Source organism: Phasianus colchicus, chromosome 1 (assembly GCF_987193195.1).
Source record: "Phasianus colchicus chromosome 1, bPhaCol1.hap1.1, whole genome shotgun sequence".
NCBI classification, from domain to species: Eukaryota; Metazoa; Chordata; class Aves; order Galliformes; family Phasianidae; genus Phasianus; species Phasianus colchicus.
In genome coordinates, this window is record NC_143436.1 from 49,248,139 (window position 1) to 49,271,465 (window position 23,327).

The window sequence follows — 23,327 nt, forward strand, 5'->3', positions numbered from 1 at the left end:
GTGGTAATGCAGTGAAAGATTTTAGATTAGGAGGCAGACCTACATTTTTTTTGCCTACAGGTTCATTAGTGCTTTATTAGTTTAAAATCAAAAAGGAATGTTTTGTCTCTCCAGGAATTTAAGGTTTCAGAAAGCACCACAAGCTCCTATTTTAATACTGCAGAAATTTCATACTTCACCTTCCCCTTTTTCACCTGGGAGCACCCAATATGTGATTCACCATTGCTACTAAAAGACAGATTTAAGATTGGGATAGCTTGAGTTAGAAGAGGTTGCTTATGATGTGCATCACCCAGGTGAAATGCAATCCCCTGACTACCTGAAAAAGGCTTGTTTTCATCCTACAGCCCTTCACCCAAAAACTTGGGCTCCTCATAGCAAGCTGCTTCAAAAGAAAAGTAAGATGCAGAAGAGGTGTCCCTCACCAAGTATGGGGGAAGAGAGGCTCCATTACAGGATCTCAGTGCCTCCAGAGATCCTACTACTCCCCCACTGTCACCCTGTAAGGTCAGGAAGCCGTAGTTTGCAAAGCAGAGCTGGAGGAGGAGCTGATCAATTGACACAGCACCACTCCCCAGCTTGACAGATGGCTTCCCACAGAAAATCTGCTCAAGTTTGCCGCTGCTGGGACAAGTATTGCCTCCCCCTCCAGCGTGTTTAACCCCTTAGGGGAGGAGGCTGGATTGCACTCGGTACAAAGGCACTCATCCAGAGGACTGCTCTCAGAGACAGTTCCTTTGTGGATGGAGGGGGGATTCGCAGAGATGGTGCAAGATTCAAGGAGTGACCAAGTATTACTGCCACAACTTAGAAGTTGTTGAGTGCCTTTTGTATCTCAGTGGCAGGCCCATGCAGGTGCTGCATGGGGAGCTGGGCACAGCCTGACTCTGGACCTGGACCTGTGCCCAGGTCCAGGTTGCTGGCCTCTGGCTAAGATGCAGACCACTCTGAGGAGCCCTCCTGCAGCTGCACCACTTGAAACCAAACTCTGCCCGTTAGCAAACCATTTACCTTAGCTATGACAGGTCACAGAGAGGTTCCCAAATTGCTTTTCTTGCAAGTTCCTTCCTAACAGCCTCTCTGGATTCCCCAGGCATGTAAACGCAATTACTGCCTTGCAAACATCTTTCTGTTGAGAGCAAAACTCCTTCTCAGTACGTAGAAAACTTCAGAACATCCTAAAGCAGAGGAAATGCAGGACCCCTAAGAAGAGCTGCAGTGGCCCACCTATAGCTTCTGACTTAGGAAGTGAGGAGACAGACATTTTATTTCTCTTTCTAAGTTTCCTCCATGCAGGCGATGCAAATGTAACCTGGTTCTGTGTCATGCTGAGGTGATACAATGGCTGAGCCTTGAACAGATTTTTGGTAGCAATGGGCAAGTTGTTTAGCAAGTCTAGTGCAAGAGCCAGACCGCACAAGAGCCAGGTGTGTCAAGCTATGCACAAAGAATGTAAGGAGCATGTCAGGAACACGTGTTTGTTTTTCATATTTGAATAAATATATCTTTTTTTTTTTCTTTCTTTCTTTCTTTTTTTTTTCCAAAATGCCCTAGGCTGCTATCTTTGCATAGGTGCAAAAGAAATGCAATTTTTACTGCTTTGGGAGTTGCTCCCTTGTGTTAGGCTTTAAGAAACATCAGTATACCCTAATGGCAGGGGTTGGAACTAAATGATTTTTAAGGTGCCTTCCAACCCAAGCCATTATATGATTTTACGATTCTATATCTAACCCCATTTGCTGATGTACTAATAAGGCTTCTGTATAGCCATCATTTATTAACTGGGGTCAGTCCAGTTCTTCCTTTCCAGTGCCCCAGTTATGATCCTCATGACTCAGGCCATTATCCCTTTCCAAAACTCTGTTCTCATTTTCCTGATTTAAAAGAAAAGCTGTTCATGTGTCTTTAATACTCTCTTGATTTGCAAAATTCCTCCATGACCTACAGACAAATCACATAGAGCTGCCTCTTGTGTAGACTTCAGCCCTGCCTACCATAGATTCTATAGGGGCAAAAAGGAGTAAGCAAGAACCAAATAACTTCTGGGAAAACACACACCTTAATTTCCCCACCAAAGTACTTCTTATCTTCAAAATTGAGACACCAACGTGTACCTATCTGTCACAGTCCTGGTGGGATACCTGATTCACTGGGAGTTTTATTGTTCGTGATGGAAAATGCTGCAACAGTTCAAAGTCTTATAATTAAATTTTCTATATTTCTGAGTCCGTTTGTTATAACAAATCTGACAGGAAATCAGAATCTTTGTTGCTTAAGTGTTCATTTACTTCTGTTTATTCTCACCACAAAATGCATCACTGCCTCAGGCTAGCCTGGAGACAGAATCTTCTGCTTATTTGTTTTTTCTTCTCACATTTAATTTTTTTTATTTAGTTTTCAACAACTCAATACAATAAAACTCTGTTTTTAATATTGTGTTCTGCCTCATCCTGTGAGTTCTGTCCTTGAGTGCTTGCAGCAGGTTGTGTGAGAACACAGTGATGCTCACATGATGGGACTGGGTTCTAGAACAGCATCTCTGCATCCACCACACACATACACACATGTCCACAAAAACGCATACAACAAAACCTATTCAAAGTAAAGTTGCAGCATGTCAGAATGTGTCATTTGTTGATGTCACTCTTTCTAGTGGGATTTCAAAACTCTCCCAGCTTACTGCAATAGATTCCCTGGGCTGTTACTGATACTGGCTTGTGCAGCAGATGGAGCAGATGACCTCCTGCAATTTTTTCCCTGTGCTCTGATTCTCAAATGAGCAAATCATTTTTGGTGTAAATCTTCAGAGCTGCTCTGGGAACGTGCTGTCAGTGGGAAGTTTGAATTTGTTAGATGCATAAATGTGGTTTATATAACCACATTATTTATCAGTTCCCTCACTTGTCCTAGTAATAACTACAGAATGCACTGGCCTTATTGTATGAAAGGACACGTCTCAAAGATGGTATTATAGAGAAGTGATTATAAAAACTGGTGGATGACTGAAAGACACTTTTCTGTGTCCCTGCTGATGGAAAGGCAGGCAGGACTCAAAACACAGTCAGTTACTGCATGGTCATTGTGCACCCACGTGGCACACAACATATTAAAAGACATCACAAGAAAGAGGAAAGAAAATTAAGGTTGCTATAGCTAGAAAAAGCGTGTTTCGGGGACACAGAACACAAAACAAGAGGAAACCAGGCCTCACTCTTTCCACTGCTGCCACAACAATTTGAAACTTGTCATGGCAAAAACAAAGCCTAGACTGACAAGCTATCAGCAGGCTTTAACAGGCTGAATACTGTACAAAACCAGTTACAGCATGACAACTTAGTAGAGGGCTATAAGAACCTTCTATTACAGGTGAGCATGCTGCTGTCATGCTCCCTGTGATGAGGGGCTTCCAAGTGTCCAACAAAAAGGTCTGCAGCACTCAGGAAAATGGTTGCTGACTCTCTAGGACTTTGCTGGCAGCAGTCATCCCTTGTGGCTGCTGAGAATTATTGCAGTAAGAAATCTAGAGTTGCCAGTGAAGCTCAGTTTTGATACCCTGATAACAGGTAACCACGATTCACATGTATAGTGACATTAACTGTATACTTAAGTATTAACATATACACAGCTTTCAATCATGATTTGGGCATTAATCTCTTAGTAGTAGTGAAAACTGGTTTGCTGCCAAACTCTAGCCCAGGGACAACTGTGCAAGTACTCTAGCTCCAAGTAGCTCCTGAAAGCCATAATAAAAAGGTTTTTGATTAAGGATGACTCAAGGGCTGAAAACAGCTAAGTGTTTTCCAGTTACCATGTAAAAGTCTGCAGAAATAATTCATTCTAAATGTTTTGCAAAAAAGGAAACAAGAGATACTCTAGATTTTGTACACTTTATCTTGGGAATGTTTCACTTTACTACATGCAGTTAGTAAAAAAATGAAAGAGTCAAGCAGATAATTGCCCAGTGTATAGAATTCTAAAAAAGACCCCAAAGGTTGTTTGCTAAAGGTGGAGGGTCCATCATTTATGAATTTCATACACAATCACTGGTCAAAGCAGACCAGTATATGATAGTATTCCAACTTCTCAAAGCATCACATATGGATGCCAGCACTTTTCCACAGAGAGGAAATATCAGTTAGCAAGCTGCCAGGATAAACAATTTTCACATTGGGCCTTTTGCATTCCCTTTTTCACCTCTGTATACGTGTGTTTCCTTGTTTGATGAGCTTACATACAATGGATTAAACCACTGGTCACTCTGGGTAGATTCCCCTTAAACCACATTACTACCACACTAGGCAGCATAAGCCTCGTTCCCCCTCTCCCAGTTCAGCCAAGACCACTAATTGACTTAATATCCTGATAAGGCCAGCCCATAACAATTAGAGGAAAGTCAGACTGCCCCATTACTCATCCATCCAATTACATCATGGTGTTTGCCTAGGGATTCTTTTCTGGCTGATTTACCCTCCAGACTGAGGACTGAATTTTGACTGCAAGCTGAATGGTATGTCATTGGTATAGCCATATCAATCAATAGCAGCCATAAAACTATCCAGCACTCTTAAAAAAGTCCAGTCACAGTATTTGGCAAGATGTCATTGAATAAATTTTGCAAATGAACTATCGGAGATGAAATACTATTTCTTTTTATCATTTCTAAATTAGCTGCTCTTCCATTTCATCAAATATTCCTTTGGTCTCTTATTATGAGCAAGCCTGATTATAAGCCGAACCTCCAAAGGTTCACAGAGCCTATTTAGATAAGCCCTGAAAGTTCAGCAATGTGCCCAATGCCATCTGAGCCTCTCAGGAGATGAAGGTCTCCTCTCACAGCAGCCCAGCTGTATACTGTACCCACAGTGTGTCTGTGAAGGCCCTTCATTCCTTTTATCATCATGAAGTACTGATGCTTTCCTTTCTCGCAAATTCCACATTGCTTATTTAAGCAGTAATGTTTAGCAGGAAAATCTGTTGGTTCCTCTGTGTCCTCACAAGTAGCACCTGCAGCACTGATGAAGTCAAGGTCTACTCAGCCTTTATGGACAGTGAAGTCAGCTGTGCCCGTGCTCTGAGCTGGATGGACCACAGCCAAAGTAGTCAGTATAAGGTAATGTTGATCAGGACTTAATCTTTTCTTAGAGATTGTCCTTGTTAACCATTTTAGATTGTTTTTAGGGTCCAAAATAGTTTACACACCCTTTGAATCAGAGCTGGTTTGCCTCTGTTAGGTCAGAGTGCAGCGTGAGTAAGGAGTTGAAAGTAGAGCTTGTGTAGATGTGCCCTTCAGCCTCCTCAAGCTAAGGAGGAGTAAAAAGCTTCAGCTTTTATAAAATGGAGGCAAAATCAAGAGCTGAGATCTGACTAGATTACAGAGACTACAGATTTTCCATTGCCCCATACCTAGCTGCCTCTTCTTTAGGAGAGACATAGTCAAGACTCTAAATGTTTAAAAAAAAAAAAAAAAAAAGAGAGAGTCAGAGGGAAAAAAAAAAACAGTTCCAGCCCTCACCGCTTTGGTTCCAGTTCAGAACCAGTGTTTCCCTAGCAACCACACACACGTAATATAGCCATGGCCATAAGCTCCTTAGAGCTGATGCTGGATGCTGGCAGCCACAGAGGACGGCACTGCATTGCTCCCTGCAGTACTGTACAGAGTATGGCACGTCCACTGGTGTCAGAGCTGTCATGGCTGGGGCTGGGCTTTGTTACCTTCATCCACCCACCTCACTTTCTCTGGTAGCCTGCTGGGACTACAGAGATGCTCAGGAAGAGGAGTCCTGACAGGTACCCACATGAACCTCTTGAGCTGGTTGACCAATGGGAGCCTGCAGGGACATCTTAGGGATGTTCACCTGTGTGATCGGTCTTTCATTGTCTTTGAGGTAAGGAAATGGGCAATTTTTGAGGCTCCTTGGAGATAAGATCTTGAGCAAGGTAGTACTCCTTTATTTCTTACTCCACTATAACCTGCATGACCAGGAAGAGCTCTGTTCCCTCTCAAAAGTGACAAAGGCCAATCAACACCTTCACTTCCCCCAGCACAGAGTGAAAGGTGTGATCTAAGGCTTCTGAGATGGAAGGAATCTGGAGACTCTGAGGTACTCAACCCAAAATCTACAAAGAAAAGACACTGCCTCTTTCTTGCAGAAATCAAGACATCCCTTCATCCCTCTGCACACCCAGGCCTTCTCCTCAAGGTAGTTCTTGACTGCCTCTATGCTCCTTGGCGCCATTTTCTACCATAGTGGGAAAGGGACATAAGGAGTATATATGTTCCTTTCATTCCCTGTTATTATTTCCCTGTATTCATGCACTATTCTTACCTGGGAATTCAATCCCACACATACAGCAAGGTTTATTTGGTTAGCCAAGGTCACTGGCTTCCTGCCTTGAGGCTGCCCTGAAAGTCAGGAAGAAGGGGGCTGGACTCCCAGCCCACCTTTTCTCTTACTTAGCCTGGGAGTAATCATTCAGCCATTTAATGCAGCTTTCTGAGACAGTGAGGATTTACTCTACCCTTCACTGCATGCTCCAAATTAGATCCTAACACTTTGGTAAGGAGGTGCCACTTGCTCAGAGAACACCCCCTCCCTGCCCTGAACTCCCCCCAGCATGACTCACTCCAGCTCACTCCAACCTGTGTTTTACACCAGTGGCTGGAATGTCAAACCCAGCCATGCACGAGGCAAAAAAGCCAGCTCCGTATGGTGTGTTTTAAGAGGGTTTTTATCACCTTCCTCATGCTGCCAAAATAGTATAAAAAGAGCCTGGGCATAACATGAAGAAACAGTATCCTGGTCCACTTTTGTTCAGACATCCTGCTGGCAAGCAGCTGCTTCATTAGCACATCATGTGCATGTCCGCAGCAGGCAACAAGAAGCCCTGAGACAGCTCTAAGGCATCCATGCATTAGCACTGAGTGGACACTTTATGTCCAGTATAGGAGGAGAGCTAACTAGTTCTAATCCTGGCCTGTGGTGGCAGTCTTTCTGGTTTTATATCTAGATGAAAACTCTCTAATAGAATCATAGAATCATTATGGTTGGAATGACCAGTAAGATCATCTAGTCCAACCATCAACCCATCACCCCCATACCACTGAACCATGTTGCTCAATGCAGCATCTATTTTTTCTTGAAAACCTCTGGTGACAGTGACTCCACCACCTTCCTGGGCAGCCTCTAAGCTTAGAAAGAACCAGAGGTGAATTCCTGAATCATACAGCTTGGACTCTGAATTCAAACCCTGTTTCAAAAAGCAACAGTATCACTGAAGAGTAAGAATCCTTAGTTTAACAAGCAGTATGCATTTCAACATGCAAGCCCCTTTTGTAATGCTTGAAGGCCTGATCCCCATCAGCATAGGTTGTGGCTAGAGATAGTTACCTCTTGTGCTCCAGGATGGATGAAAGCATGGCAGTACCTATCTTCTCCCTGTCTAAATCTCCTTCCTAGTCATCCAGTGAGAAGTATCTGTGACAGAAATCTGCTGTCATGCCTGTCTTGCTCATCTAATTGATTCACAAAGTTTTAAACAATTATTGATTCTCCTCCTACCCACTGTGTAGACTTTGAGACCAATAAAGCACATGGAGTTATTTACACAGATATTAGAAAGGAAAGAATCTCCCTCCCTAAATGTTCTGCTTGAGCTCCCATCTATTAAGTCTCAGAACTTCACTAGGAGGTTTCCTACAGCTTCTCAGATAAATATGTGAAGTCTCCTGCATGCACACACATCCATCCAAACACTTAGAGGATGTTCTGTCAGATTCACACGTGCTGAATTACTGCTTCCTGTTATTTTGTTTTGGGATCACAGGTCTTTAATTCCTTTTCTTTGTCCTGATGATTAACAAGTATTTGCCATACACCTTGCTGTTATGACAGTGAGACAGAAATTGTCACAAACCAGCTATTTTAGGAAAAGCCATTTCCGAAACTCCAGTGAATTGGAATTTCATTATTTGTAAAAAAGAGTGGATCACAGGAGATCTGCAGAGGTAAAGCCTGCAATCTCCCCACAGTTCCAGGAACACTTCATATTCACAGTTGCTACAGTGATTGGTGCTGGAAGGGCCATTTTATCCATCTCCATGCTCTAAGCAGATGAACATTGATGCTCTTCATAGTTCAATGAAGAGGATTTAGCGAGGGAATCAGTCCATCTGACTTTGCAATAAGGACACTGTGAGTTTCAGTTCTGCATTTCTCTTTTTCTCTTCTCTTGGGCAACAAACATCAGTGAGCTCGTTTCCAGTCAGCTTAACTCTGTGCCAGACCACACGTAATTGAATACTCTTTTTTTTATTAAAAAAAACTTACCTGCATGTTAATAAAAGGTGCCACCTATATATTCAATATGCCTTTGACATAACTCAAAAACAGCAGCATAATAAATAAGGTGTTCCTTTTGCACTTTAAGTTCTTCTATTTATATTAGGTTTTGTACTTTAAACAAAACCGAGGCTGGGCTTCAACTGCCATATCTTTTTCAAGATCACACATGCACACAAGGCAATGACGTTTCTGTTGAAGTTCAGCACAGCAGAGAAAAGGATTGATGGAACAGCAAAAGAATTTGCCTCTGCTGACCGTTAATAATAAAAGTAACAAAAGCATCTGTGAGAATGAAAGCCAGGGTGAGACGTGTAAAGTATAGAAATAATTCTTTGACTGATTCACAGGCAAAACCAATGCATCTTGTTTTCCTGCGTCTCCTGTTGTCTGTCCTCTTTCTTAACGACACACTCCAGCACAACAGGGGAGTGGGAAGTAGATGGAAGCATCAGCAGGAGCTACAGTAAGCTGGGGAGAAAAGAGCTATTCAGTTTGAACATTGCCCGGCTAGGGCCTGTGATAAAAGATGAACAAATAAGGATATGAGAACGGAAAGAAAAAGCCAGATCCAGCAATGCACCTCCTGCAAGCGAAGAGCCGTTGGCTATGATGCTTTGTCTTTTCCTTCCACTTTGTCTCATTCTGTCTCATTATTTCCCCTCATCCTGTACAGAGCTGCCTCCAGGTTCTCTAGGGCATGCAGGTATAGAGAGAGAGGGAAACATGGGCACATGCACGTAGGCAACTCCCATGCATGATAGCTCAAGATAGGCAAACTGCCTCATATCCAATGTGCCTGTTCCACTCCAACTCAGGCCAGAAGCGCCTGGAGTGGATTACCGTTTGACAGTGATTCCTATGAAATGAGGTGATGGCGCAGTGTAGCCTTACTGAGAATGAGCATCTACATCACCACACATGCATTCACAGTTAATTAAGCCTCTGGTTAGTACTGTCAGAGAGAAGCCAAGGATTACGCAGGCTGCTTCACTACACAGCCTGGCCACACCCCAAGTGAAGAGAGCTTAATGCCTTCAAATTATGGGGAAAAGGAACACAGACATGCATTTAACAGACCTTATTCTACCCAACAAAGTATTGTTCTTCAGGATTCATCTTTTATGGTCATCTAACTTCAGGGTATCCTTTCTGAGTTTCCTGCACATTATGAAGAAGTGCCTTTTCTCCTTTTCACACAAAACCTCCGAATATCTGCTTCCCGAGAAGTACTCAGCTGAAAACCCTTTCCTTCAAGTCTGGTGGCTAGTGCAAGAAACTCAACCTCTTCATTATCTTGATATACTATAGTATAGTATAGTATAGTATAGATAGTATACTATACTATGCACCCATCTGCACCAGGCAGGAGCTTGCAGCAGCAGCTGTGCACTCACCATCTCAGAGGACATCCTTCTTTTCTATGTGCTAAGAGTGGAAGAAACAAAGAAGTATGGATATTCATCATATTGGCACCACCACTCTTCGACACATGTAGCTGTGCAGAATGAGTATGCTTGGCGAACGAAGTACCTAGCATGGGAGATATCAATCCAGTGCTCTATAGCTAGTTTGTTGTGTCCAGCTGCTTTTGCTTTGTTTTCCAGTAATTGCCATCTGAACGTGAGCTGGCTGTGTGGCCAAGAAGTCCAGTGGGAGCCTGGCCTGGACCAGAAGTAGTGTGGCCAGCAGAATAAGGAAATTGATTGTTCTCAATGGTGAAACCACAGCTTGATTATTGTGTTCAGTTTGGGTCCCTCACTACAAGAAATGAATATTGAGTTGATCAATTATGTGCAGAGGAGTGCAGCAAAGTTGGTGAAAGGACTAGAAAGCAAGACACGAGCTGAGTAAACTAGCATTGTTCTGTTTGGAGAAGAGGAAGCTTAGGGGAGACCTCATCATTCTCTACAGCTATCTGAAGGAAGGCTGCACCCTTTTTCAGCTGCATTTCAGCCGCTTTTCTCAGGTGACAATAAATTGACAGTTTCAAGATGCAGTAGTAGAGGCTTAGATTAGATATCAGGAAGTTTTTTCACAGAAGGAGTGGTCAAGCATTAGAACAGGCTGCCCAGGCAAGTGGTGGAGCTGCCATCTCTGGAGGTATTTAAGATATGTGGCAGTTAGGGACATGGTTTGGTGATGGACTTGTCTCACTAGGTGAATGGTTGAACTTGATGACCTTAAGGACCTCTTTCAACCTAACTGGTTCTATGATTCTACTCTCAGAGCTGCTAATAGATCTCTTTCTTCTCTCACTCATCAGGCTAATCCCACCAACTTCAAAGTCTGATCTTCTCTATAGGTGGAAATGAGTGTGTGGTCAGCCTCCTCATGCATGCAGCAGTAGGTTATAGATACAACCTCTGTATTTATCAGTGGGAAAACACTGATATTCCTTATCAGCCTTCTTTCCTATGGACTCCCTCATTCTAATACATTCCTAGGATATCCAAGGAAGAAAGAAAATGTAACATTTTTATGCATTTGTATGCTTTAAAACATACAAACTCCATCCACATATAGGTGGCTGAGAGTCCTAAATCTCCTTTATGAGGGGCACAAGTTCCCCTTCAGTTCCTCCTGATGTGTGAGACTTTGCACAGCCTATTATTACATATTCTCCTATTTCACTGCTACGCAGCAAACAAATTCTTGGGTCCTCAATAGACTTATACTTCATTCTATTAGCACCAGCAAGTCTGTTTCAGCAGAGATAAATCGTACAAGCCCTCCTGGCTTTGGACTCAGTCCTTCTCTGGGCTCCTCTAAACAAGGCAGTTTACTTCCTTACACAAGGTCAATTGTGTGAGTTGGACATCAACAGAGAAAGACCTCAGTCCTCCAGGCACACTGACAGCAACATTTCAAGAGCACAAAGCGATGCTGCCCAACAGTTTATCATCTAAAGTAAAGATGAACAACATTTCAGATAGAAACAGGAGGAAGACTTTAAGCAGGCTGCTCACAATCCCTCTTTCTGGGATGTGGACAGACAATGCAAACCAGTCCCATTCAAGGTGAGCCTTGGTAAGGAATTTTTCAGGACTGTGAGTGGACTGCCCTTTCCAGCCTACAGCTTGCACCAAACTACCACCTCAGAGTTTAACAGCATTGTTCATTCCTTATTAACTCTGAAATGAGACTACTGCTTCTTGAAACACCAAGAGATTTTGCTATAGCTTCTAGTTTCTCCCTGAAGTGTTCCATTCCAGGTATTGAATGGGCTAGGTATTACATCTGGAAAGACTTTCATTTAGCAACTTCTTATGTAGATGTACTCAACGCAGAGGATATGTGCTTGGCAGGATCTGTTTGCTCCGCCATATCTGCATAAACTGGTTTTTATCACACTGTACAATTGTTTCAACTTCCCAACAGCATCCTCACATTTCCAGAGCTCTTAAAGGCATGCCTGGATTGTGTAATGCCACAGTTCCATGTCAGAGATGCCAGAGCTAAGCCTGGTCAGCCTAGTAAGCCCTCACAAAACATCAGTACCCTGTAGAAGTATTAGCTTGGATCCATAAAGATGAAGAGTGGTGCTGGTACAGCCCCTTAGCTAAATTTGTGATGGTATGATTGTACCCTCAAGTTAGCCAGCTGGTGTTGCCCAAGTGCCTACACCATACCATACAGCACTGCACTCCACTTGGGCTCCTAATATCTCAGGATGTTTCCCACTGCAGCTGCCACAGCACTTATGCCTGCTGCCAGCTTCTCAGGCTCCTTGTGCCCGCTCCACCTCAGCAGAGGTTACTCTCCACTCCATGAGGAGCAGGAAACATCTCAACTGCAGTCTCTCAGGCCCACCTAGGACCCTTTTCCCAGCCCAACGTCCCTCAGCCCAATGGATTCCCTCCCTGGCAGCTCCTCTCCCAGCAGTGACCGAGCCAGGCCTAGGGAAGCAAGAGGCCAAGAGGACAGCAGACGGCATGTTCACGTCCACATTAATGTGCTTCCTGATTACGAATCCAACTTTGTTCCCATGGCAACGCACAGAGCTGCGGCAGCACAGTGCCTTCACGGCCGTGCTGTGTACCACTAAATCCTCATGCTGACACACCGGCCACTGTCGCATCCTTCCAGCAGTGACCCGTGTGGCATCCACAGCTCATTCAGTTCCTATGCTTCTCAAGGCCCAGGAGATCTGAGCCTGGAACCTGAGGGCAAAGCAGGGAGAAGTGCACTGGCCATGGCCAAATGTTTCTCCAGCCTCCAGCAGTCAGAAAAGGTCCCTGCCATCTTAAAGCTCAATCATTAGCAGAACTGAAATGCTTGTGATTTCTTGACCATTTCTACCATATGTGTTAAGGGTTTTCTACAGAGGAATGATTGAGAACATTAATCCAAATTAACTAAAGTTGTGAGTTTAGCATGTATTCATTAAATCACATTAGCCTTGAATGGACACAGTTCTTCCAAATTAAAGCAACCCTTAGAAGAAAATTGAACTAAACTGAATTAGAGTCCTTTTAATTCTGAAGAACAGAGTGCCTGCACGGGTTTTGATGTAATTAAGGAACAGCAGTCTGGAAAGGATGTCCCAGCCCTGCTCTTCCAGACAGCCTTTCCATATTACTCTTTTCAGGAACCTGTCATGCCTTTGCTGAAGAGGAGTTAGGCTCCCTGCTTTCCCTGCACTGTTTGCAAGTTGGGGCAGAATCACTCTATACTGATGACTGGATGGAGCCTGTTCCTGACCAGTTAATATGCAGTTGCTCTTTGAGTTAAAGAGCTCTCCTACTGCCTAAGTGTTTTCCCCCGCTCATGTTTTAATGGAAGGCAGTCTTTTATATTCCTCCATCCTGCCTTTTGCCAGGTTAGACAAGCCACATAGTCTTAGACTCCTCCTGTAAAACATTTTTTCCCTTCTCTGATTAACCAGTTACTTTTCCAGCTTCTTTTGCTTTAATTGGGATAACTGGAATTATACACAGAATTTTACCCAGAGGAAATTACAGTAGAACCTTTCATATTGATACTGATACTTCTCTGCCTTGGCAGAGAATATTCTTCCTGGTCCCTAGAAGCATAATTGCCTTTTATGCTGATGTCTCATATCGAAAGCTCAGTCATCACACCAGTAAATAACTCTCCCACTTTTTCTCTTCTTCATTTACTTCCAACTGATTATCACATTGTTTTGGGTATCAATTAATAGGAGTAAAAAAGGGTTTTCCCACACAGACCAGCGGACTGTGCAAAGTCACCCAGACCAGTTAGAAGAAACAGAAGTATGTTAGTGCTTCACTCTCCGAACAGTTTTCCCTGCTCAAATCCTTCAGATCTAGCATGGGTTCCACCATGTGGCTCCAAACCAAGCACTGTAGATCCTTCTACTTGCACATCTTTGGATTTCACACTAGTGCTTTTCAAACCATTTCTATTAGCATAGTTGTCAAAGCTATCCATTCTTCCTACATGTTCCACATTCCACTTTGCATTGATTATACTACTCATAAGCAGGCACAAACGTCCTCATGAACCTAATTCTTCACACTCCTACAACCATAAGCTAGAGCCAGAAATTTGGAAATGTTTAACATTCTCAGGTTTAGAAAGCTTCAGATTCAGAAAGAGACTACACTTCATCTCATTTCTGATGTGAGAGGTGAGAGCAGGGGATTCAGGTCAGAGATGGGTAACTTGTCAAAGCAAGACAATCAGGTCCCCCATTCAAACAGGCACTACCCCTTGCGGACATAACCACACTTACAGTGGGTATCACACGAATACAGTCAGTTAATAATAATAAAAAACCGTCTTCATATAAAACAGATCCAGGCTGGGTACTACATTACTATAGGAAATCATGGCACTGAGCAGCAGAAAGAAGCAAAGAGGTAAATTATTGGGTTCTTATTCAACACACCATTATTGCCATTTACCAAGGACCAAGTTACTTTGGTGTAAAATTAGACTTTTGTCCTAGTAATTTAGGCCCTTCAAAATTTTTCATTCATATTTTTAATGTAAAATTGCTTAGACCCAGCTTGTCTCTGTTTGTTTGCCATCAGTGCTCCTGTATACAAGTTCTACCTGCATATTCATGAATGGAAATGTGCAAAAACTTGCAGTACATCTTCCATGTTCATATGCAAGTATTCAAGCCAGAAGTCCTTGTGTGCTCATTCAACAAGGGAACAGAAACAATACCAGATAGTGCTCTCTGACCAACCATAATTAAGTAATGCAGCCTGTATCAATCCACAGAGTAAATATTTTCCAAAAAGTTCACTGAGTAAGTTCAAATAAATTTGAGGAAATTATGATCTGCACAATTGATATTCCATGAGCCTAAAAAAGAAGCTAAATTCACTGAATAAATTATGTGTTGTGAATTAGTCCCCCAGCTCTAGCAATTACTATGGCTGGATTATTAAAATGGATGGATAATTTAGCATCAATAGTACTATTTTTTTTTTATTCTCAGTATTTAGATAATAATACTCAGTTTTTCTATAGCACTGTTCAAAATGAATTAAATGTCAGTTCCCCCCCTTTTTTTTTCATTTCTTTTTTATTTTTTTTAACAGAGGAGAAAACTAAAGTAGAGAAGCAACAAAGCCTTCCTGGTGCATACCAGCACAACAGACTAGAGGAAACATAGCCCACATCTCTGAACAGACAGATAAATCCTCCACCAAACAAACTGCAGCACAAGAACCAATTAGGACAGCATCCCTTGTGCACTTCCGATCCCTCTTTACAAGAAGATGGCTGCATTTGGGATGCAGAAAGAGTAGGGATCCTATTAGCCTAAAGCAACAGGCAACAGTTATTGTTTGAAAGTGTCTCTGCACGTTTAATGGGCTGGTGAGCGCTAGATTTGCCCTTTTAGAACAGGTCCTTTGGGAAAATCCATTATTAATTGCGATCTCTTCTGTAGTGTCACCGAACTATGATGTTCAGCAAACCACACTCCATTCTGAGGGGTAACTTAGTTATTTGGAGAGCTAGAAATGAGACTGAGATGAGCCCATTGCCATTTTGAGAATAAAAACCCAAATGCAGGATCTTTGCCCAGCTACCTATTGATAATTGATACCCCATCTGTCCAAAACACCTCCGTCAGTCCTATGTGCATGCTTCTGCAGGGAAGCAAAGGGTGGATAAGGTCTGAGCTGCACTCTGCCTCCCGGTGGGACTTTCTTGCAGCTGAGGACATAATGGGAGGTGGCTGTGGGCCGCTTTCATTTGTGCTGCACCTGGGATGGCTATTAAGAATTCTGTGCTGCAAAAATCATCCATTTGACATCTTGTGCCGGCCTTAGAGATATTCTGTTTAAAACAAACAAGGCGATTACTTGATAATTTCGAGGCAGAGGGAATGAAGAAAAAAATGGTGAGTCTTCCCAGTCGTCATGTATAGCCGTGGGTTAGCGCCTGTCCATTACTCCCTTCCCCAGGTGCTGTGTTGCTGCCACACGCGAGATTAACAAGGAGGTTATATTTAAACTTCCAAGAGGAGCTGCTGTGCGATTATGGGTCTATTTAAAATCCTCCGGGCAGCTGCAGTACATAATAACAAGTCAGCGGGAGGGAGAGGGAGAAGGGAAGGAGGAGAAGGAAAGGAAGGGGGGTCAGGAACGTCACGAATTGTCTCCAAAAAATCGATAGCCAGAAGACGGCAGGAGGTATAGCCAAGTTAAAGATACCCCCCACAGAGAAGGAAAGGGAAGGGGGGCATGAGAGAGGTGCCAGCACCAGAGGAGCACTGATGGGGGGATCAGAGAGGCTGGCATGGAAAGCTGCCAGACCTGAAACCTCACTGCCTCAGGCAAGGACGTCATTCCCTTAAACCCACTCGGCTCGCTCTGGAGGGCTCTGTCACACGCCACTGGGTGCCTGTCCAGGCTTCCTCAGATCACAGGCGTCGGAATGAGTAAATAGCTATTATTAGACTGTCCTCTCCCTCTTGCCCACACACACACCTAACCCTTCAGGTCAGCACAAAACTGCCCCCAGATAACAACCTGCCAGGGCTTTACCCAATCCTAAGCTTTGCAACATCCCCTGGGGAACTGTTCTCTGTCTCAACTGTGACGGCAGAGGAAGGGTCTCTTCAAGAGGCAGCAGCAGGGACCCAGATCTTCCTGCCTCAGCACCAAGCACATTTCTGGGGTGTTCTCCCAATCTTCTCCATCACCCCCTGTCACAGGAGTAGGGGCAGTGCAGAGGTTCCTGAGTCGCTCAGGGACAAACGCCTTCAGCTGACTGTGACATCAGAGACCAGTGAGTCCCATGGGGAGGCCGGGGGCAGAGAGGCGGTGGTGGGCAGGGGGAGGACGCTGCGCTCCAGTGCCGCAGGAAGCTGTGCTGGCAGCACCCAGCTGAGTGGGGAAAAGGGCCCTCAGCGCTCTGCTTCACTGGAGGATGAAGGTTAATTCTTTTTTAATTGCTAGAGTGAGACCTTCCAGCCACAGGTGTATTTCGGCTAAGTCCCATCCCATTGCACAGGCTTCCATCTAACTATTTCCCTTTAGTGCTATCACAGCTACCTGCTCGCCTGCCTTCTCCTAAACTGTCAGATTTCCATGTCCTTCCAAAGACTTGCTGCAATCCAGACAAGATGACTGCATTTCAGTGCTGACTGGAGCCTTTGCAGTGCAGCCTATAAAACACTTTGGGAGCTTTCCAGAAGGAAGATGGTTGAGAAACATCAGCAGTAGCAGTCCATACACCTTCCCTGACACTGTCCTTTGTGACCCTTTCCCAGTCCTCTCTTCTCCCTCCTCCCGTCCCTATGCAACCATTTCCAGAACTGGAGAGTGGTGCTACCAGGCAGGGAAGGAGTGTCTTTCCAAAATGAGATTTGCCTCAATTTCCATTAGCAACGGAAAAGAGAAGGGGAAAAAAAAAACGTCCAAATTAAGCTGCTTGATTACTGAAATTAATCTTGTCACTTAGCATCCCTATTCCACGGAACAGGGCCTTTGATTAGCCTCCTTGTTTCAGAATATTACAAGCAGACGTTTATTAAGCAGAAGACAATTTCTCCGCAGGGGGAGAGGGGCAGCTGATTCCCAAGGGAAGGCAGCTCCTGGGGTAAGACACAGCCCTGGCTATGATCGCATCACTGGCACGCAGGGGGTGCTACTCTGACAATGCAACCAGGAGCCCCCAAGGATCCTCCAAAATCCTCCCCCCAACATATGACTAAGGCCCATCCTGTTGTTACAGCCATAGGCTTGGTATTTATAAGGCTGGCAGCTCTTGCAGCAAGTTATCGCTTACTATTACCATCACCCTGACAGCCCTCCAAGGCTGTGAGGTGCTGTGCCTCCCCTGCCTGGCATGCTTTGAGCACTAAGGGAATGCAGCCAGGCTGGGAGCACTCCCCTGGGCAACAAGCAGATCAGGGGACTCACGTGTGGGGCTTCCAGCACTGCATTTCCCTCCCTGCTTCCTCCCCAGTACCATGCAGCATCTCAAACCATGGGGTTATGACTTTGCACATCCATGCTGTCATAGGCTGCTGTGAGCATTTCAGTTCCATAGGAGGTACACACGCAAAAACCACTGCCTCAGTGCAGGCATACGCTGTGCTTCTGACCCATCACAGTATGCCATAATTGCCTGAGTGGCTGAAGGAAGAGCTCATAGAGGGCAGCAGGATGCCACCAGCATGCTTCCAGGATCCTGCCCTTCTCTAGGAGGTACCAGCCAGGAGTTCCTGGTGCCGCTGATACAGAAATGGAACAAGATAGGATAGGAGTTTATATCCTATGTCCTTTTCTGACTGAACGCCCCAGACAAAAGATACGTGGACACAGTAACGTGTTCACCACCATCCCAGGCAAATCACAGGCAAATTTTAAGTAAGCTAAACTGATGACCAGATTTCAGTGCTGTCATCCAGCACTGAAAGGTTGTAAAATCAAAGATCAACTCTTTTTGCTGTTTTCCTTCTCCCAGCTATGCAAGGGATGTTTTTGTATTTCAGACCTCATGCACAGCACTGATATTATAAAATGGCTACATTCCAGTCTGTGTGCTACAGCACCACAGTGTCAGTGCTTCGTCCTCCAGGAGAGATAGAGTAGAGGAAACCATGAGAGTAAGGCCTTTATATGCTTAAAGTACAACTGTTCACAGCCTGTTGTTCTGGAAACTGGCAAAATTTGGCAGTTTTCAAACCACTTTCATCAAAGTGCCTCCAACTACTTTACAAACACTAACCAACTAAGTTTCACAGTAAGCCAAATCCTCCAAGTGCTTGTTTGCACTCACCAGTGAGGCCAAACTTGTTTGTCCCCTGGGGAAGTAAATATATATCATAATCATTTCTGTTCTACAGACATGCAAACTGAGGCATTGGGAAACCAAGTGGTTCAGAGATGAGCCAAGAGCAGAAGGGATCTTTTCTTGCTTTGGTTTTTCAGCAGCCCTCTGCATCCCCACTCTTTGTGATGCAGCCTCTCAGCTCCCAAGCTGCATTTAGTAGCACAGATATAACAGCAGATCAAAAATCCTAGAGCTGACCAAACTTCTTTGAACCTCCAAAACTATTCTGAGGGGCACAGCTGGAGGCTGGGACACAGGTGTGCAACAAGCTCCAATTTTATCTAAGCTGATTTTGGCCTGCTCAAATTTTCCTCCCCCACGGTGGTGGGCAGAGCGTATGGGCTGATGGAGAAACAGCACTCTGATGAGGCACCTACAGGTTTGCTGAGGTTTTGTTTGCGGGTTTGCTACTTCTTGGGTACCAGGGCTGTGTGAAGCATTGAAATTCCACCCTGAGCAGCAGTGAGCGGCAGAACCTGGTTTCCATAGCACTGCCATGGAAACCGCGCTCTGCGAATCTGTGCCTCCAGGCCCCTCTGCGGCTGAAGCATCTCTTGCTCATCCCCTGCACCCTCCTCCACATTGCAAGCCCCCAGACCTCACTGCATGCTTCAAATAATTATAGGGTGTAGTGCAAAGGAAAAGCGGACCCTATTTGGTTCTATCCTGGAACACTGTATGTAAAACTGTGCTTGGAAGAAAAATACTAACAGCATACTTGCTTCCCCCCTTTCCATACACAGAAGTAGAGAAACCTGCAGTTAAAATTCCTCAACTCGCATTCACACAAGTCAAATCTTGCCTGGTGATATATTATGGTGGAAACCCAATATTCTCATGCAATGTGTCCTTTTACCTGCCTTTGCCTTTGTGGAACACTGGCTTCAAAAAAGAAAGAATTAACTATTGGAATGTGGAAAAAGTTTCCCCTTATCTTTCCTTCTTTTTTTTTCCTTTTTTGTTTCCTCCTTTCTGATTTCCATCCCATTGCCCATATTAAAAAAAAAATTAAAAAATCTCATGACAAGGGCCCAGTAAAGTGGATAAAATGGAGAGAGAAAAGTCATATGACAGGTGTATGCAAGATCTGTGCTATTTCTTCCCCGTATCTGCTGACTGCTTGAGGAAACACACAGCAACGTGTACCTGGAACTGGCATTTCAACACCTCTAACAGGTGCAGCCTAAGAGCATTAAAAAAGCCACCTCCCCAGGCTGGGAGACCAACATCCCAATAGGTCAGTCCATAACAGCCTTGGCCATCATGAGGAGTTTGAATTTGTAGTGCTTCAATCCTCTATTCAGGGATTGGAACAGGGACATTATGGTCTAAATTCCAGAGCAAAAGTACTAGAAAACCAAGTGAAAGGCAAGACATGGATCAAAAGGCAAAAGCTTCTGCTCATGTTCCTGCACCACAGATCTTCAGGCAATAACCATATCCAGACTGAGAGAAAAATCCAGTCTCTTCTCCACCAAAACTCTTATCTCTCAAAGATTACCGAAAAGGATATTATGTTATCATGACAGGTCACACTCAGAAATTTTGTCCCAAGTGGGATAGATATCATCCACAACCAATGGCATAGAGCTGCTTTATATACTCTGAAATGGCAGTTCTCCTCAGATATGCATAGAGCAAAATGAGCCCTTGGTCAGGAGAAGGACCAGTTTTAACTGGCTTTATTTCAGCATCCATCAAAGGCACGGGCCCTCAAATCTTCCTTTTCCAGACAAGTGTCACAATAACAGCAATTAACAAATATCAAGATAATATCAAATTTTGCATATTTATAACCTGTCCACTGCCAACTCAAATAAGCACATTGCATTGCTCTCTGAGGCGACCCATGATGAGCCAGCTTTTGCCCCTTTGAGACCTGCATGTGGAGCAGCATTGAGCGTATCAGTCATGTTGTGGCCAAGGCAACATCTCTTTCTCCTGTCCTGGCTGTAACTCATCTGAAGCCTGCTGAGCAAAATGACCAATTCTTTGCATTTCATTACGGAACATGAAGAAGGTCACCTATCTTCCATCGTACGTGTCCACTTGACCTGACAGTTTCCTAAACAGAATATTTTCCTGTTTCACCAGACCTACCTGTAGCTTTTCTTCTCCAGCATGTATGTCAATAATACCATTTTCATGAAGTAAGGAAGTTTCTCAGACCCCAAATGTGTTGAACTTTTCAGTTTGGCTTACTTGTCCCTTTGCATAAGTAACTTCAAATCCCAAATGGCTTTGACCTCACTTCTGGAATCCTGACATCTGTTGAACAAAAAAGCTTGCAGAGAGCACCCCTTACTCAACTGTTACCATGCTGCAATGTAAGAGCTTAATAAAGACCAAATTACATCCCCTCTCCCATCTCTTTCACTTTGTTCATTACTTTAGTAATAACATCTGTTAAATCATGGATGAAAAAAACTTGCAGCTACATGTCAAAATCCATGCAAAATACTTAAAAATCATGCTTGCTAAGGTGGCCTATTGTCAGATGTTACTATGTCAGGTGTACCAGGTGTGGAAAACCAAATTTAGTACGCATGATCACCTACTTAGCTGGACTGTCTTCTAACAAGGTTCACTTGAAGTGAGAATAATAGCTTAGGACAAGTACATACTGTATTGTTTAATTTTTGTTCCACCGGTAATATGAAAAGATGAGTGGCTATTTTGTTGCAAGGGGCCAACTTTCTTGTACCATTAACTTTTTCACTTGACCTGGCCTACATCTTTGCTATGTCTGTGAAAAGCTTTGGCAGCCTCTTCAATATCACTGCTCTTTGATGCCCAGGATAAAACCTCTTTGGCCCCTCCCAAGTTTCTTTTAAATCCTTAAATTATGCACATATAATCTTCAGTTTCTCATCTCATATTAACTGTACATCTTTGCTTAGAAGTGCTGTCAAGATCCATGCTGCTGAAATAAATGAGACACAGATTTTCCCACAAAGATCTTGCTTCTTTTTCCTTGTCCGTGGGGTGATACTGTGATCTACCTACATTAACAAATCTTCCAAGTATGTCATTTGGTTCTGGTTCTTCTCAGATCCTCTAACAATAGATTTATGAAGTTTTAATGCAGCTCAAAATCTCCACTATCTAAATGTTCATACGCTCCATATTAGAATTCCTCCTCTTGCAGTAGCAGGAACTGATCTATTTTTAAACATTTATTTATTCTTTCAGAGTCTGTGTGTCCAGCTTTATACACTTCCCTTTACCACCTGATGATTCTCAGATGAATAAACCTTTTGAATTACTCTAATCTTCACTTAACATCAAAAGGGAATCTTCTAGGATCATGAATCATCATCTGACTCGGCTCCTCCTACCTTACCCTATAGCCAGGCAGCTTCCATCATCCTTGGAAAATATCCTCACATGGCATCTTTAAGAGATCTCATCTTAACCGATTTTAACTCTAGAACAACAGATCATTTCTTCTCAAGTTTACTGGGCTTTCAGCCATGTTTTTAGTTCAGTTACTCCCCTCCAAAATCTAACTCACCCCCATACGTCCTGAATTTCCCTACCTTACCACTTCCTTCCATTAGTTTTTCTTTCAAGGCTAATGTCATTTTTTCTGGCATCAGTCTAACGTACTCCCACTTCAAGAAGTATCCCACTTGCTTTGAGACTAAGAACAAAATCATCTGCTACTGCAAAACAATCCTTTCAGATAGAAAGAGCTGCCCAGTTTTAATGATGTTGGCATCTTCTTTAACTATATTGGGAATGCGTTTGCAAAGTAAAGCACAGCACTGCAGTTCCTACACTCTCTTCTCAAATGTCAGCCCTGAGTTGGTTATTGTTTGTTGCAACGTCAGGAGTTCCCTGTGCCATTTCTGGTGGGTGCTGACTTTGATCAGAAAGGTGGCCAGAGCACTTTCTGCAGACTTCTCCTTTTGCAGTATGTTGGATTCCTCACCAAACCTGCTGTGTTTCTGAACTTAGCAATTCCTCTGCTGGGGAAATTCAGAGTACTCATCCAATGTTAACCATGGATACTCCTGTGTTTGTGATCTCTCCCCCATCACCCACAGAGTTTTGTTGCATCCTACCCCATCTTGCTGTTTACCAGGGACTGCCTTAAACTCTTAGATTGACAGAAAGACCAGAAAGAGTCTTCATCTCTTCATCTTTCACAAACCTTCTTGATTTTTTTGTCTTTTTAATGCTGCGGTTCAAAACCACAGATTGAATTTGCACTGGCTGCCAGATCACTCTATTTATACTCTCCCAACTCTCTTCAAATGTAACCTCATGCTATGGCTGAAACCCCCAAGAACAGCCCATGCCCCAGCACAGGAGCTGCTCCAGCAGCTCTTTTCATTCTGCTTGCAGGTTTAGAGTCAGTTACCATGCAAGTCTTCCCTTTCATCACCAGTAATTTTAGGGACACAGCTCTGGCAAGGCTTTTGTCTGTCCTTGCTTCTACTCATCATGTTTTCTTAGCTCCTTCTACTCCTGTTGCCGTGTGTTTTTCAGCAGTTGCTCAGAGCCTAGATGCCCACTTCATTCAGCATTTACTGACAGGCCACTCTGCAGGAGAAAGGGGAACATCTCTTTAACACAACTGCCTACTGCTGGCTCCTGACAAACCATCTTAAAGTTGTATGTCCCCACAAGCCCTGGAGAACATGTCCTCTGTGCAAGGACTTTCTCAGACAGCTCAAAAATGACAAGCCAAAA

The 23,327-nt window shown here is 43.7% G+C and overlaps 1 protein-coding gene across 7 annotated transcripts in view; it reads right to left on the reverse strand.

Annotated features, from left to right (window-relative positions):
- Positions 1-23,327, reverse strand: part of GRIN2B (glutamate ionotropic receptor NMDA type subunit 2B) — a 205,650-nt gene that overhangs the window by 122,403 nt on the left and 59,920 nt on the right. Inside the window, exon 1 of one of the 7 annotated variants that reach the window (XM_090141106.1) lies at positions 17,714-21,286. The exons of 3 other annotated variants lie outside the window; for them this stretch is intronic. The gene's annotated coding sequence lies outside the window, so the exon portion shown is untranslated. 3 more of the 7 variants (XM_031600341.2, XM_031600340.2, XM_090141101.1) reach the window with 3 other exon arrangements.